Source organism: Ornithodoros turicata, chromosome 9, assembly GCF_037126465.1.
Source record: "Ornithodoros turicata isolate Travis chromosome 9, ASM3712646v1, whole genome shotgun sequence".
Lineage (NCBI taxonomy): Eukaryota > Metazoa > Arthropoda > Arachnida > Ixodida > Argasidae > Ornithodoros > Ornithodoros turicata.
Window position 1 is genome coordinate 22,777,602 of NC_088209.1, and position 13,442 is coordinate 22,791,043.

Sequence of the window (13,442 nt, forward strand, 5' to 3'; positions counted from 1 at the left end):
TTGCGCTCTTCTTCTTCTGTCTGACTCAGAAAAACTAAATCCCAAGGTGCAGTGGGACATTCGCAACACGGCGCTCTCTGGCGGGCCATCCATGCAATTTCTGAAATCGTCTATTCGTTGCCGCCAAAGACGGCTCTGTGTTCATTGAGTTTTTCTTCTAAACGGCAGCGCTGTGTGAACTTGCTCAACTTGCGAACAACTTGCTCTCAAATGAAAGTCAGTGTTTCAATAAGTTTAATGCAAGCAAAATTAGTTCACACAGCGCTACCGTTTTAGAAGAAAAACGCAATGAAAACAGAGCCGTCTATGGTGGCAACGAACGGGATCCCCCTGAAGCAAAGGTTGCGGCATCCAATCAGACAGCAGGACAAGCGCGCGGATAGCTATCGTGGCCGTGTAGATTTGGAACGGGCCCGATCGTAGTGTTCCGCATATGCGCGGCATGATGGGCACAACTGCATTTCTGAATACCGATTCACTGAATTGAGCCCACAACAGTTCTCCGTGAATGTTCCACTGACAACATTTATCTTCACATCCTTCGGACAGCGACGCCAGTCCGCATAGCAACGCGAACTATGTTTTTCACAGAGACCGCTTCATGGCGTGGCACGTGCGTGTACGCGCAGCTTGGACTGAAAACACCTATGCACAAGCTTAAACGACGTTCACTGCTTAGCGCCGAAGCAAGAAAGAGTCCGGTATAATATCGATTGCAGCTCCTTAACGGAATCAAGGTTTTGTATTATGATAACAAGTGCGAAATTAACATAGCGTGTAACGTAATTTGAAGTGAACTTGTTTTTCCATTTTAGTGCCCCTTTAATAACACTTTCAGGGTTGTGACAGGGTTGTAACCGTAACCGAACCGATATTCGTTACGGTTTCAGTCCCTGCCCTGCACTTGGGGTACAAGCTAGCTGACGCTTCGAATCCGCCCCCTTATTTACTGCTCTGGTGGTGGTGGTGATGGTGAAAGGGCTTGCCTTTGTCGGCCTCACGTATGTGGGCAACGTCACGACTGACGCCCTGGGGAAATGTGCGTCCTGGGCCGACTTCTAAGGGAACTGTGCCGACATATGTCTGAGAGCTCTCCTCTCCTCTCTGCTCTGCTCTCCTTTAGAGTAGAAATACAAACGACCTATACGTAGTCACGGAGTAGTAGTAGTAGTAGAGAGTAGAAGTAGCTGCGTTTTGGGGCTAGTCACGGAGAATGTGCACGCAACCCACTTCCAGTAGAGCGACATCGTCGTTCTCAGATGAATGCTCAATGCAAGAGTGAAGAGCGTACTATTTTCCGACGTGGACGTGGAAAGCTTCGGCTGTCCACCAATTAGAGATGATGGATTTTGAAAGCTTTTTTTGCACGCTTTGATTTTGCGAAGTTTAACTTCCACAGGTTATTTTGACCACGTTGGTATTTACGAGATTTATTTTTAAAAGTCTGTTTTGAAAGTTGGATTTTTAAGAAATTTATGTTCAACGTTTTATTGTTTAATTGTTTATATCAGCGTCACCACGTCGCAACCTAGCATCCGCTCATTCCCTTTGTCGTTGTCATCAGCATTGCGCACGTCATCACGTTCTAGCTCACCATACACGTTGCCTACTAACGCTACTATACTAACGTGAGCTCAACTGCAGCAGACACCACCGAAATTGTAATTTATTCCGTGGTACAAGTGCTATAGAATAATCAGATAATGATTGTATGTCAGTAACGTAACCGTTCTTCCTACGGTTGACAATTCGAAGAATCCTCTGTGGCTCATCTCATAGAGTCAACAATACAAAAAATAATTTCTTGTATCGCCAACTTGTCCCATCCTATAGTTGGCGATACAAGAAATTCTGGAGCTCTTCGTTTTTAGGGCGAGAGCAGTACTATTTTTGAAATGTGATGTGGGCGAGCTTTCGTTTGTCCCATCCTACAGTTGGCAATACGAGGGCCCCTTGATAACGCGGGCCGCCCCCGGGTGGACCGTGTCTTTCAACGCGCGGTCTATGAAAGGGTTGTCGTGTGTCCCCTCACCTGTGTCACGTGGTTGCCGAAAACAAAACGGACACCTCACACCAAATCTCACCAAAGACTGATTTCGCAGTTCGACCAAGACAACTTGCGCGCATAATTCTTCCTTCCACCTGATTGGGGGGGGGGGGGGGATTTATGGGCAGAAAGAAAGAAGAAAAAAATACACACGCAGGACGGTTATGTGTTACGCGAAATTCAGCGTCAGCTGTGCGTGTGGTGAAATGAGGTCGGATGAAAGTGTGACAAATTTATTTAAGCCTAATGAGTATTGATTTGTGGTCGCTGAAATGGTTGGCGAGGTGAGTGGTGTCCTGAACGAGGGGGCTGTTCTGGAAGACCAAGTCTATGCATGAGCCATGTCTAGTTGTGGGTTGGCGGAATTCGGCGCACAGCGTAAGGTCCAGTTGTTTCGGACATATATCATTTAGGAAAGTGGCGTTCTTGGCCAGTGAAACGTCCACGTTGAAGTCTCCGACGACGATAAGCTCGTGCGTGAGGTAAGGCGCGAGCACATACACGATAAAGTCGCGGACGCGTTCTGGGGCGGCGCGAGGCGAGAAGTAGCACACGGCCACCACGAGCCCTGTGGGAAGCTGCACGGCACAAATTTCTCCGACGTCGTCTCCAGGAAGGGTGACTTCAAGTGGTGCAGCAAGTACTCTCGCACGCAGGTAAATGGCAACTCCGGCAACGAAGTCACATGGCAAATGGCAACTGCATGGAGCTGTACAGAGCGTACACTTAGGGCTGCGAGTGTCAACGAGTAGGGCTTGTCTCGTTGTTCCACGCACTGCGTAGTGATGGTGCGTGCGCGGTGCTTTTGCAGTCGATGAAATTCGTCCGCCAAAGTCTGTCGATATTCGCCTTTCCGTGATAGAAGTTGAAGTTATTAGTGAGTTTTAGTACACCGTTGATGAGGTTATCGTGCCTATCGGAACCAATCGCAGTGGTGCGTGACTCAGAATCTTACACACTGATTGGTTCCGGTTGATACGGTTCGACGCAAGCCACGTTATCAACGGTCTGCTAAAACTCTCTATTGCCAGCATTTGTCCGGTAGAGTTGATGGATATCGGTTGCACGGCTGAGCGTGGTTTTTATCTCACTTGCCATCGATAGGGGTTGTGAACAGGCGGGATTCTCCTTCTTACTCCCAGAGCTGAGCGCACATGCGATAAGATGGTTATGGTTATAGGTTTTCTTTCTTTTTTTTTTTTTTTTTGGCGCATCGACAACTAACACATGCGATAAGAGTTTTGTGCGGACATGCGAGTGCCGACGACGCCGATGCGATCTCGGGAAAGTCTCCACTATACAGCTGACACTGTGAAAGCAAAGGCTCCCGCAAACGGACAGGGCTTACTTTTCGCGCACTTTGAGAGCTTCTTCTTCTGGAGTGCTATCATTGTGTGAAAATTGGGAGATGAATAATTCGAAGCCCATTCTTGAAGAATCCTAAAATATGGAATTGACATAAAAAATGATTGCCTACAATTCTGCTATTTAAATTTTTCGAGAAACCCCTTAATTGAGAAGTTGATGAATTTTAGCTAACTATGCCAATTGAAGTCTCAAATTATATCGAAGAGGTTTTTCGCCAGATCGTATAACCAACCTACGAAAACTCCATCTGGGTAGCTATCATAGTTTCATTCTAAAACGCGGTCAAAAACGGTTAAAAAACACACACAGGGTAAAAAGGATGGGATAAAAAGCAATATTTCACATATACGTGCACAAACCACTGCTTGGCTTATTTTTGTATTAATCGATATATTTAGTTTATTTTTAGCACTCATTTATAATTATGAAATGGTCTGCCTGTCAATCCAGAAATACCTAAAAAAATCCAATGTGGATGACAGCCTTCTTTTATCCTTCGTTTCTTTCAAGTTTCTTCTTTTTCTTCTTCCGAAGCAGAGACTGACAAATGCATTTTCTCACGCACACGTTTGGCTAACACGATCTCATCCTCCTTCCCTGTTGTCGTTGCATTATGTTTACCATGTAATTTTACATCAGACTAAGTAAATTGACTACAATCATGTCCTAACAGCAGTTGTCCAACCTTTGTATCTATTGCAGTATGTTTCTTTATTTTCACGGTTCTTTTCAGGACTTACCACCGGTATTCTTCTTCATTTTTTTTTATTTTTATTTTTTTGCAAAGTAGACTAAGCCAAGGCGAGTTGAGAACTTTTTCAGTTTCATAGAATAAATCGAGATAAGGCGAAGAGAAACTTCTAAGGACAAAATGGCAGCCCAGGGTGAAGATCGCGAGGGCATATGCCCACCATTTGGTTTATCCGCAAGTATGGCAAACTTATCCACTGATCTAATTAGGCACGTCGTCTGGTACCTCGGGGCCAGGTGATCGGACATGAAAACAAAATACTCTGCGGGTAGTATGTACACCAACAACTGCAGCTGTGATCAATGATGGATTGTGTGTTTGTTGAACTGCCAATACTCAGTTATTGTCTGCGGCATTCCTTCAGAAATAACTGGCGAATACACGGTTTTGATGTAATAATAAAAGATAGGGCGTCAACCTGCACAAACAGTTACTGAATTCTGCAGTAAAATCTCCTAAATGCACTATAAACACCTTTGATATACCCTGCGTGTTTTTTTTTATTTATTTTTATTGATAGCTGCGTGGAAGAAGTTGACGGGATCGACATTTGTCTAAATAGAGCATTTAAGGATCCCTTATCATAAAGTAAGTAGAAGGATTGCAACAAACAATTACTATAATATAGGAAGGGCTGACGCCAGTGCATGAAAATGTCCCCTGTCCCGCTTCCTCTGTTGCTCCCGGTTAAACAGGAACGATCCCTCGCAAGATTTTCAAACAAATTCATTGTTGCCAAAAGCACGCTTATTTTGCAGGTTTGCGTTCATGGAATCACATTACAAGAGTCACATGTCATGTGTGCAGCCAAAGACTCGACTTGAAATAAACGACTTTGTGTCGCTCTTCACGTGCACATTTTTGTAAATTAAAAACATAATACCATGTTTTCGCGAGAAGGGAATCTTCGCCTTTAGATATGTCTTCCTTTCCCTGCCCAAATATTTTCCTCGTCACGTCCGCTACGCATCGCCCTGTAAAGTTGACTTCCTTGCGTGGTCTCCTGCTATCAGGCTAAGCCGTCTTTCCGAGGGCGGTGTTCGTTACCGTTACCGTTACCGTACCGTTACCGTATTCGTTACCGTTCCCTGTAGTTAGCCCAGGCAAGTGTCACCACCGTTCGTCGGCGGTAGAATTCGATCACAGCACATCTCAATATCTGGACGAGCGGGTAATATGAGTGTGCCATTGAAGAGTGGACGGGATATGGAGACCGAGGTACTTGTAGGAGAGTGTGTGACTAAGTAAGGTGCTACAGAGCTTGTAAGGGTACAAAGATTGGTGTCTGCCGACGTGAAGGTAGGGACATTTAGATGTGTTTAGTGGCATCGACTTTGTTGAGCACCATAGAGCTATGGTAATGTAGCACCTAAAATGCTGACCTGTGACACGCAGTGTTCCTGTGAACCACTGCTGTGTCGGCAACGACAGAAGTACATTTGTGTTAGTTCAGGATCGTAAGTGTTTGACATGCTAACTGCGCGTCGGATTAAAGAAAGTAAGCCCCTCCCCCCCGTATAGACAACGACATGGAACAACGTAGAAGCTCATAATCGCAGCGAGCGTTTCTTCAACGGAGTCTATCACCCCGTATCTCAGGTACGAGTTCGAAAAACGTGGTCCCACTGTTATGGGAATGCCGACGCACAATTTATAGCCAACCGGTCGTAACCTCGCTCGAGCACAGATGTTACCGTTCCCGGCGAAGCACCTTTCCTTTTCATTTTTTGCTTTCCCTCCCGAATAAAAGGGAAGTGAAAGGGGCGCGGAAGGGAATACATTTGAAAACGGAAATGGATTCGCTCGAGCAGAAATCAGAAACGAAAAGAAAGAAATCGGTAGGAAAGGAACGGGACGGGACGGAAAACATTCGGACGAGCACGGCTCCACTGGCAAGGTAATTCTCGTTAGTTATGGATGATACTACAAATTGTTCTTTGTAACTAGTTGACTTGTATAGTGCCCTTTCATTCATCGATATCCGCATTGTTTTGCAGACGGGATGTTCTAACGGCGGAGTGGAGGCAGGGAAGAATATTTGGAAACATGTCAAAGACATTCAGACTTTGCAGTAATGTCTTTGCGTTGCTGCTTGTCCTTGTCACTGATATTACACGTCTGAAAAAAGGGGAAAAGAAGAAGACGTGGCTCACGGCCATCATCTCATTGGTTGAAGAAGAAGAAGAAGCAGCATGGGCAAGCTGGGAAATGATACAGGAGCTTTTCGGCGATTTGGATAAGGCAGAAAATGACCTAAACAGGAAAGATGCGAAAGCTGACATATCTTACAAGATAAGAGAATGCCCAATGGCTCATACCGGATAATCACCCAGTGAACTATAACCGGAGAGGTATAAATGGTGATGAAAGATGGCACATGCATATGGCACACTGTGACCAGAAGGCTATGGAACGATGCAACAATGTATTGCGGTTATATAACAATCGCAATAACAGTAAGGAGGACGAATTCAGGACGAAAAACCCCAAGAGTATAGGCATGAAGATAAAAAACAAGGCGCGAAAAGACACTACGCAAGAAGAGAAGACGGGACAGGTTCAAGAGTAGGGAACACGCAAACAGGGCTCCAATCCATAAATGAGCAGTTTAATAGAGAGAGGACAAATTTATCCACCTGAGCAAGAGTAACAAAGGGGGTCGTCTCTTTGTCAAACTTCTCAGATGTGTTCCTTGTTTGTGTGGGATATTTCAACGCTCCAACGGTCCCAGGGGGCAGGGGGGATATATTTATTAGACCAAAGGAAAAAAAAATGGAAAAGTCAGCCAAACGGGACGTCGGCTTGCTATTCCGCAAAGAAAAAAGAAAAATAAACGAAAGAAGAATAAAATAAATAAGAAAATAATTAGGAAATAAAAGATTAACTGACAAACGGTGAAAGAAGGATGGCCCAGGGCTTTTCGTACTGAGTCCTTGCTGCCAGATGTTTTCATTAGCAAGATGTACATGCTGTTTTGTAATTTGTTCATGTGAGCACGAAAAAATATTAATGTCTATTTTATTTCGAGACACTTCTGTCCCTTACTTTTTATGTGCTGCTTTTTAACCATACATTTTATTACGGCTCCTATTTTTCTATACACATAGAAGCTCCAAGCTCTGTTGCAGTATCGTGAGAGGTCCTGCCGGAGCGTTGTGGCTGGCTATGAGGATGATTCCAAACCCCCATTTCAAGGCCTCTATAATATCTTATTAACCAATTACTGCGAAAGCGTATTGCTTGCCAAGGAAATGAAAGCACGCCATGAGTCATGAACGCAGAAAGAACATGTTCCACGAACAATCGAATCGGCGAATTGGTTGGTTAGTGGCGTGTTATATTGCCGGCGGGAGGCATGTTGCCCTTGGAGGACTGTGCGCCCTGGGCCGACTTCATACCTTACGGATATCTGAGGAGCGCCTAGGGACAACACACAATAAGAACAACAACAACAACAACTTTATATTAAGATGATGAATGGGGAGTTTCACCGCCAGGGGCGATACTCTACCCCATTGCTGGTGATGTGGGGAATGAAATAATGAGCCCCTTCACAATAAGAATCGAAGTCCGTCTGTGTTCAGAAGGGTCAAAAGAGCTGTGAGTACAGGGCGTTGGTGGGCTGGATTCGGCCAGGGACCAAGCAATTTTGATAGGGAGAAGGGGCGAGAGCCCAGCTGACTAAGAGAGCGCGGTTCGGGAACGTTGGTAGTGCGGGCAATGAAGAAGAATTTGTTCCAGGTCCTCTAGGGCACCGCAGTGACAGCATCTGGGAGAGTCAACTTGTCTCAAGCGGTAACGCCACTGAGCCGTAAAATCCACATGGAGTCGGATTCGATGAATTAATGCAGCCTCTCGACGAGAGGTGTTTCGTGGCATGCGGAAAGCGAGCGTTGGATCAACTCTCCTCAGCATAGATGGGGGGAGAGAATGTCGGTTGTCCATTGCCGGGAAGCCAGAGGCGTCGCAGAATGGAACGACGGTCTCCTCTCAGTAGTGGAATACTGGTGACAGTGCTTCTGGACCGCTGTCGGCCTGCTCATTCCCCACGACACCACAATGAGCTGGAACCCACACACAATAAGAGCGGCACACTCATCTCCCAGTTTCGATGTGGAAGGCGTTGTGAAAGGGCTCGCTGTTGTCGGCCACACAGAGGTGGCCACCGTTACGACTAACGCCCTGGGGGAATGTGTGTTCTGGGCGACTTTTAAGGGAACTGTGCCGACATATATCTGAAAGCATCTGAAGAGAAAACCAGAATAATCCTCAAATAGCACAGCCGGCACCGGCATTCGAACCCGGGTACCTCCCAGTCTCGACGTGGCATGGCCGGCACGCTAATCACCGCGCCACGCGAGCTGATAATGATGTGGGAGGCGATGGCCTTAGCCACTAAGCCACGATAGCAAGGTATATTCGGCGAATTAGGAACGGTCATGTGCGTCATTCGGACGGTTGGTACAGCACGATTGGAAGTCATAGGATCAAGGCTGTGTCCCGGCCTTCAATACATTCGGCGAGCTGGGATTCGGCAGATTCGGAAGACACGCCACAGTCGGAGTTGGCGCCTAGGCCTTTTCAATGCCCTCAAAGTACTTGGGTCATGGTATCCACAAGTCTGGCATCGGGCGTTCAGCGCCAAGCGCACATGAGGTTGTGACGCATAAGCAGCATCACGAAAAAAGTGGGACACAGCGGTCAAGTATTGTGCATTCTCGCACACGCATGATATATCCCACCCTTTTAATCTACCTTATCGTCAATTTACGCGTATTGTAGCAGTCAACCCCTAGTGGTAGTCAACTGCAAGCCTTCTGGATTGGATTGGAAACACAATTTTTGTTCTTTTTTCTTTTCTTTTGCAACGTAACAACTCAAATTTGTCGAGTCTACAGCAAGTGTGATCGTGTAATCGTGCCACAGGTTGATTTGACGGCTACATGTTGATGGCACGCTGTGTTGTCGTCATCTTGTCGTCAAATTTAACTAAAATGACGGGTAATATAACGAATATTACGTGCTTGTTTTGAATAATTGACGACGAACAGTGGCACTACAATGTGTACGTGGCAACGTAACCCTTGTTGTTCAGCGGCTCTCAGAGTCCGAATAGATCGGCGGTAAGTGCGGTGCCCTTGCAACATATTTTTGTATGGATTTTACGTAAGTATCAGACAGGGAGAAATTAGTCTCGTAAGTTTTTTGTCGTTACGTTAGTGCGCGACGGTGGCGCACGAAGCTTTGCACGGATCCCTGACCCCCGAACGGGATTAGTGTCACACTCTCCTGATTAGAAAATCAATTGCCGTTGGCGAACTTGACGAAGCAGAAAGTTGAAGATGAAGACAGAGATAACGAAACATAAGGAGCGCGAGAATAGGGAAACACTTCACGTGTGCAATTCAATTATAGTTCTCCATAATTAAATTATCAACGATTACTTCATTTGGCTACGCAGTCGACGTGGACGCACTAAAAATTGTAGCTGACTGCTTCAGTGGACTGTTTATTCCAGTCCTCTAGGATGATAAATGATGATTCTAGCAGGGATCTCTGAGTCATCATAAAAGTACGAATCGAAAGACCAGTGAAGTAAAGTATACCCACAAACGCACCTAATGAAAGAGGCAGTGTGCAACGTGATCTGAACTCACATCGAACGACCTGCTTCGAGACTGCGGACGCCCACTGCGATAGCTTGTGCTTGATTGTGGAAAACATCACGCAATATTACGCAAGAAACGTTGAGGACCCAAACCAAATGTTGAAGGGAATGTCTGCTCAAAAGAAATGCAGACCGCGCGGATGTTAGACAGCGGTGGACACGGGAGCAATACCAGAAATGTGATGGAATATATGTTCACGCAAAGACACCTGCATCGAGGCAAGCTTAAGATCGTAGAAGCATAATATACATGGGAGAAAAGAGTAATTTCTGATAATGAAACCACGTGGCGCCACTTCGTAGACGGACAAATTATACGAGATTCCCAGACTGGCTCGATGCTTACCATAATTTAGGACGACTCAGAGAAGGATACGCTATAGTCGTTTTCCGCGTCATTTAAGAGGGCTACGCCTCTTGGCACGGTGGTAGAAGACAGATAGGTCATTCAGAACGGTGCAGCCGTGGTTAAGGCATTCCGAAGCTCAAGAGGTAACAGGTAAGGGTCACAGGCAGGTAGGTAAGAGAGAGAGAGAGATACATGATGACGATGATATGGGGATATCTTCCGCTCATTCAGCAGAATGCTACCCCGTTGCTATTGGGGAAAAATGAGGGGATGGTGATGAGGATGACGCTGACGACGCTGACGGGGTCTTAGAGGGAGTCGATCAGGCCGGTAGTTTCAAGGAATTTGATAAAGGGTCGCAAGACGGACATCTGCTTTCGTTTGTCCCATGATCCCAAAATGAGGTAAGAGGCTCACAGGTAAATGTCCGTTTTAGGCCGAATTCTGCGGGCGGTAAAAAAAGAAAAAAGAAAGAAAAAGATCGTTGTACTGCACAACGGAACTATGTGCATACATATTGGAAGACGGTACAAAATGGTTTTATTATGTATACAGTTTTTTTTTTTTCTGTTCTTCGGAATGAAAAATACCCGGTGCTGTCACAGGAGTCATCTCATACTTGGATGTGGGTGACGTTCTTATAATTTCTTGCGTCTGCTCGAGATATATTGGTAAGGGGGACCACGGGTTTACTCTGTACCTCATAACCACCCTCAATGTCTAAAATATTAGGGAGTTCCGGTAAATGGGGAGCACTTTACGAAATCCGTGCGCGTCAAAGAAAGCTGTCAAGTCAAGGATCAGTAACATGATGTCAGCTACGTGAAAGGAATATGGCGATCGGATTATCATGTTCCGGAGCGGTTATCCTTGAACACCTTCCCATCTACTAAAAGTCGCTAATGCCATCGTCGGATGCAAGGAAATCGTACACTAAGTTGCCCACAGATAGCTGGAAAAAGGATGACTATATATTGTCAAAAAGTACATTGTTCGCCACTAGCTGAACAAGGAACACTCTAAGGAACCTGAATGATCGTAGAGCTCTGGCATATTAGGTGGCTGTTCATCGCGTACAGTACTTCTCGCGTTGCACCTGTACCGGTACCTGTGCCTTTACTGCAGCGCTCGATGCACAGCGACCACATCAATCAGTAAATGCGACTATTTCAGTGCATACACTCACCATGCAGCGATGCTCTCAGCCTTGCTGGTGCCAACCTTTGAGCAAATAGTCGATTTTATATCCAATGGACTACGGTGCTTTCTGACAGTATACTCCTCCAAACGACATTTTCGCACAATGTTTCTAGTAGCCGATGAGCTATACTGTCAGTGTACAGTTCAGTGGCACTGATATTCTCTGCTGGTTCCAGACACAAAACTCAGATTCTTCGCTAATGCTCGACTGTTTCGATACGATTTAACGGGGGAACTGGGCAACTGCTTCCACAGCAAAGCGAAGCCGAACTACGGTAGATGAGGTAGGGCAGGTTTGCGCGGAGCAGCGCGCTGGGCAGAATGCGAAGCGTCACGTGGCAGTCCTGTGGCGACCCGGGTGAGTGGGGAAATCGCAGCACGGCCTGTGACGGCACCAGCCACTCGACTGGGCACATGAGAATTCCTCCGAGCTTTCCTCACCCCTCTCCCAAGCCTACGAAGTGCGCCTGCGCTGCGCTTCTCTGAGAGATCATTCGGCTCGCCGTTCATTTCGTTGGCGTCTCCACTGCAACGTGCTTATATGACGCGCGTTGAAAAATAATCGGGGTCAAAGCTTTCAAATTAAAGCCCGCGCGGGAAGTTCCCGAAGTCAATACTTTTTTTTTTTTTTTTTGAGGTCCTATTTCACACGGAGCACGAGGTGTGTGGACTTTCCTTTAGTTATAACGCGTTCAATAAAGCGCCTTTTATGGCAATCGCATTATGGGGTCAACCACCGTGTAATAAAAATGGTACCGTGGCGTTACACGTAAGGATTGTCTGCCCAGTGTGGCGACATGTTGCACGTGCCACAGGGTAGGTTCGTAGGTTCGTCCGTGGCTTAAAGGGCCAACTGGCCACGTGACGGCCTTACAACCGCCAGAATCCCTCCAGCGGAAGATGCGAAAACGTCATAGCTTTCTGCTGCCACGTCAGCGCGAGCGGTCGACGTCATGTCTTTTCGTGCACTTCTAACCACGAGCAATATTAACACCACCTAGAGACAATGCCCGATCGCTTGAGCGACGTTTACGTAACAATTCCGAGTCAGCCAATCACGACGTTGCGTCCAACGGCCGTAGCTATGGGAACGAGCCGCCATAAGCCGCATGGGCAACCAGTGGTAGCCAAAGAAAGCCCGTGTTTCAAAATCGTCTGCGGCGATATAGGCTGACATCTTGACTGGTTGCTGCGATTGGCGGACTTTATATACTGTCTACGTGCGAAGGAGTGAGAGGAGGCATTAAGCGGGCCCGGTAGCCAGTTGCAAGCTGCACACTTTGCCGAGCCACACTCTGAATACCAAATACAAACTGGTAATTTATGCGTTATTAGAGAATATGGAAAGTTGTTACACTAAGCACGATCAGTGAATGGAGGCGGCCAGAGTGACGCCAAGGAATGTGATACTAACACTACCTGTGGTAATAATTGTGTGGCTCTAACACGTAATCGTGACGCGAACTGACTCTGAAGCCGACAGCCCTGAGAAGGCACTTTCTGCGGCGAAGCCTGAAGAGGCTCTATAGCGCCAGTGAGCAACGCTACAGCCGAGGATGTTCGCCGAAAAATGAAGATATGCCGTCCACTGTAGCGATGCTCACTGACACTTGAGCCTCTCCAGGCTTCGCCGCAGAATGCGCCTTATCAGGGCTGCCGGCTTCTGAGTCAGTTCCAGTCACCATTACGTTGGAGCCCACGATCTCTGCGCTTTGTACCGGGCTCTATCGATCTCTACCCAAGAAACGTCATCATGACGTTGGTAGACAGACCGGAACCGAAACAAATCGGAAGGGGAGGGCTGGGTTTCACGAATGGGCACTTCTTCGCCGCCTCCTATTGAAGGGAAACTAGGACCGAAGGTCGCATCCTTTTCAGAGACCATCGTAATCCCCTTAAGCCCGTGGCGCGACCTTGTTGCCCTGGTGGTGCTGTCGAACACTATGACGCTATTTGTTTACAATCAGGGAGAGGTCTCTTCTTCTTTCTTTGTTCCTCCGGAACGGGAATCATTGCAGAAACACTCATAAGCACAGAGGGAATTGTCGTGTATCCAAGG

General features: G+C 46.7%; 1 protein-coding gene across 2 annotated transcripts in view; it reads right to left on the bottom strand.

Moving 5' to 3' along the window:
• The window catches only part of LOC135368375 (uncharacterized), a 240,734-nt gene that overhangs the window by 152,367 nt on the left and 74,925 nt on the right, over positions 1-13,442 (bottom strand). The window contains exon 1 of one of the 2 annotated variants that reach the window (XM_064601590.1): positions 11,370-11,436. The exons of the other annotated variant lie outside the window; for it this stretch is intronic. The gene's annotated coding sequence lies outside the window, so the exon portion shown is untranslated. Of the gene's footprint in view, positions 1-11,369; positions 11,437-13,442 lie in introns of those variants that run through there. 2 annotated transcript variants of the gene reach the window in all.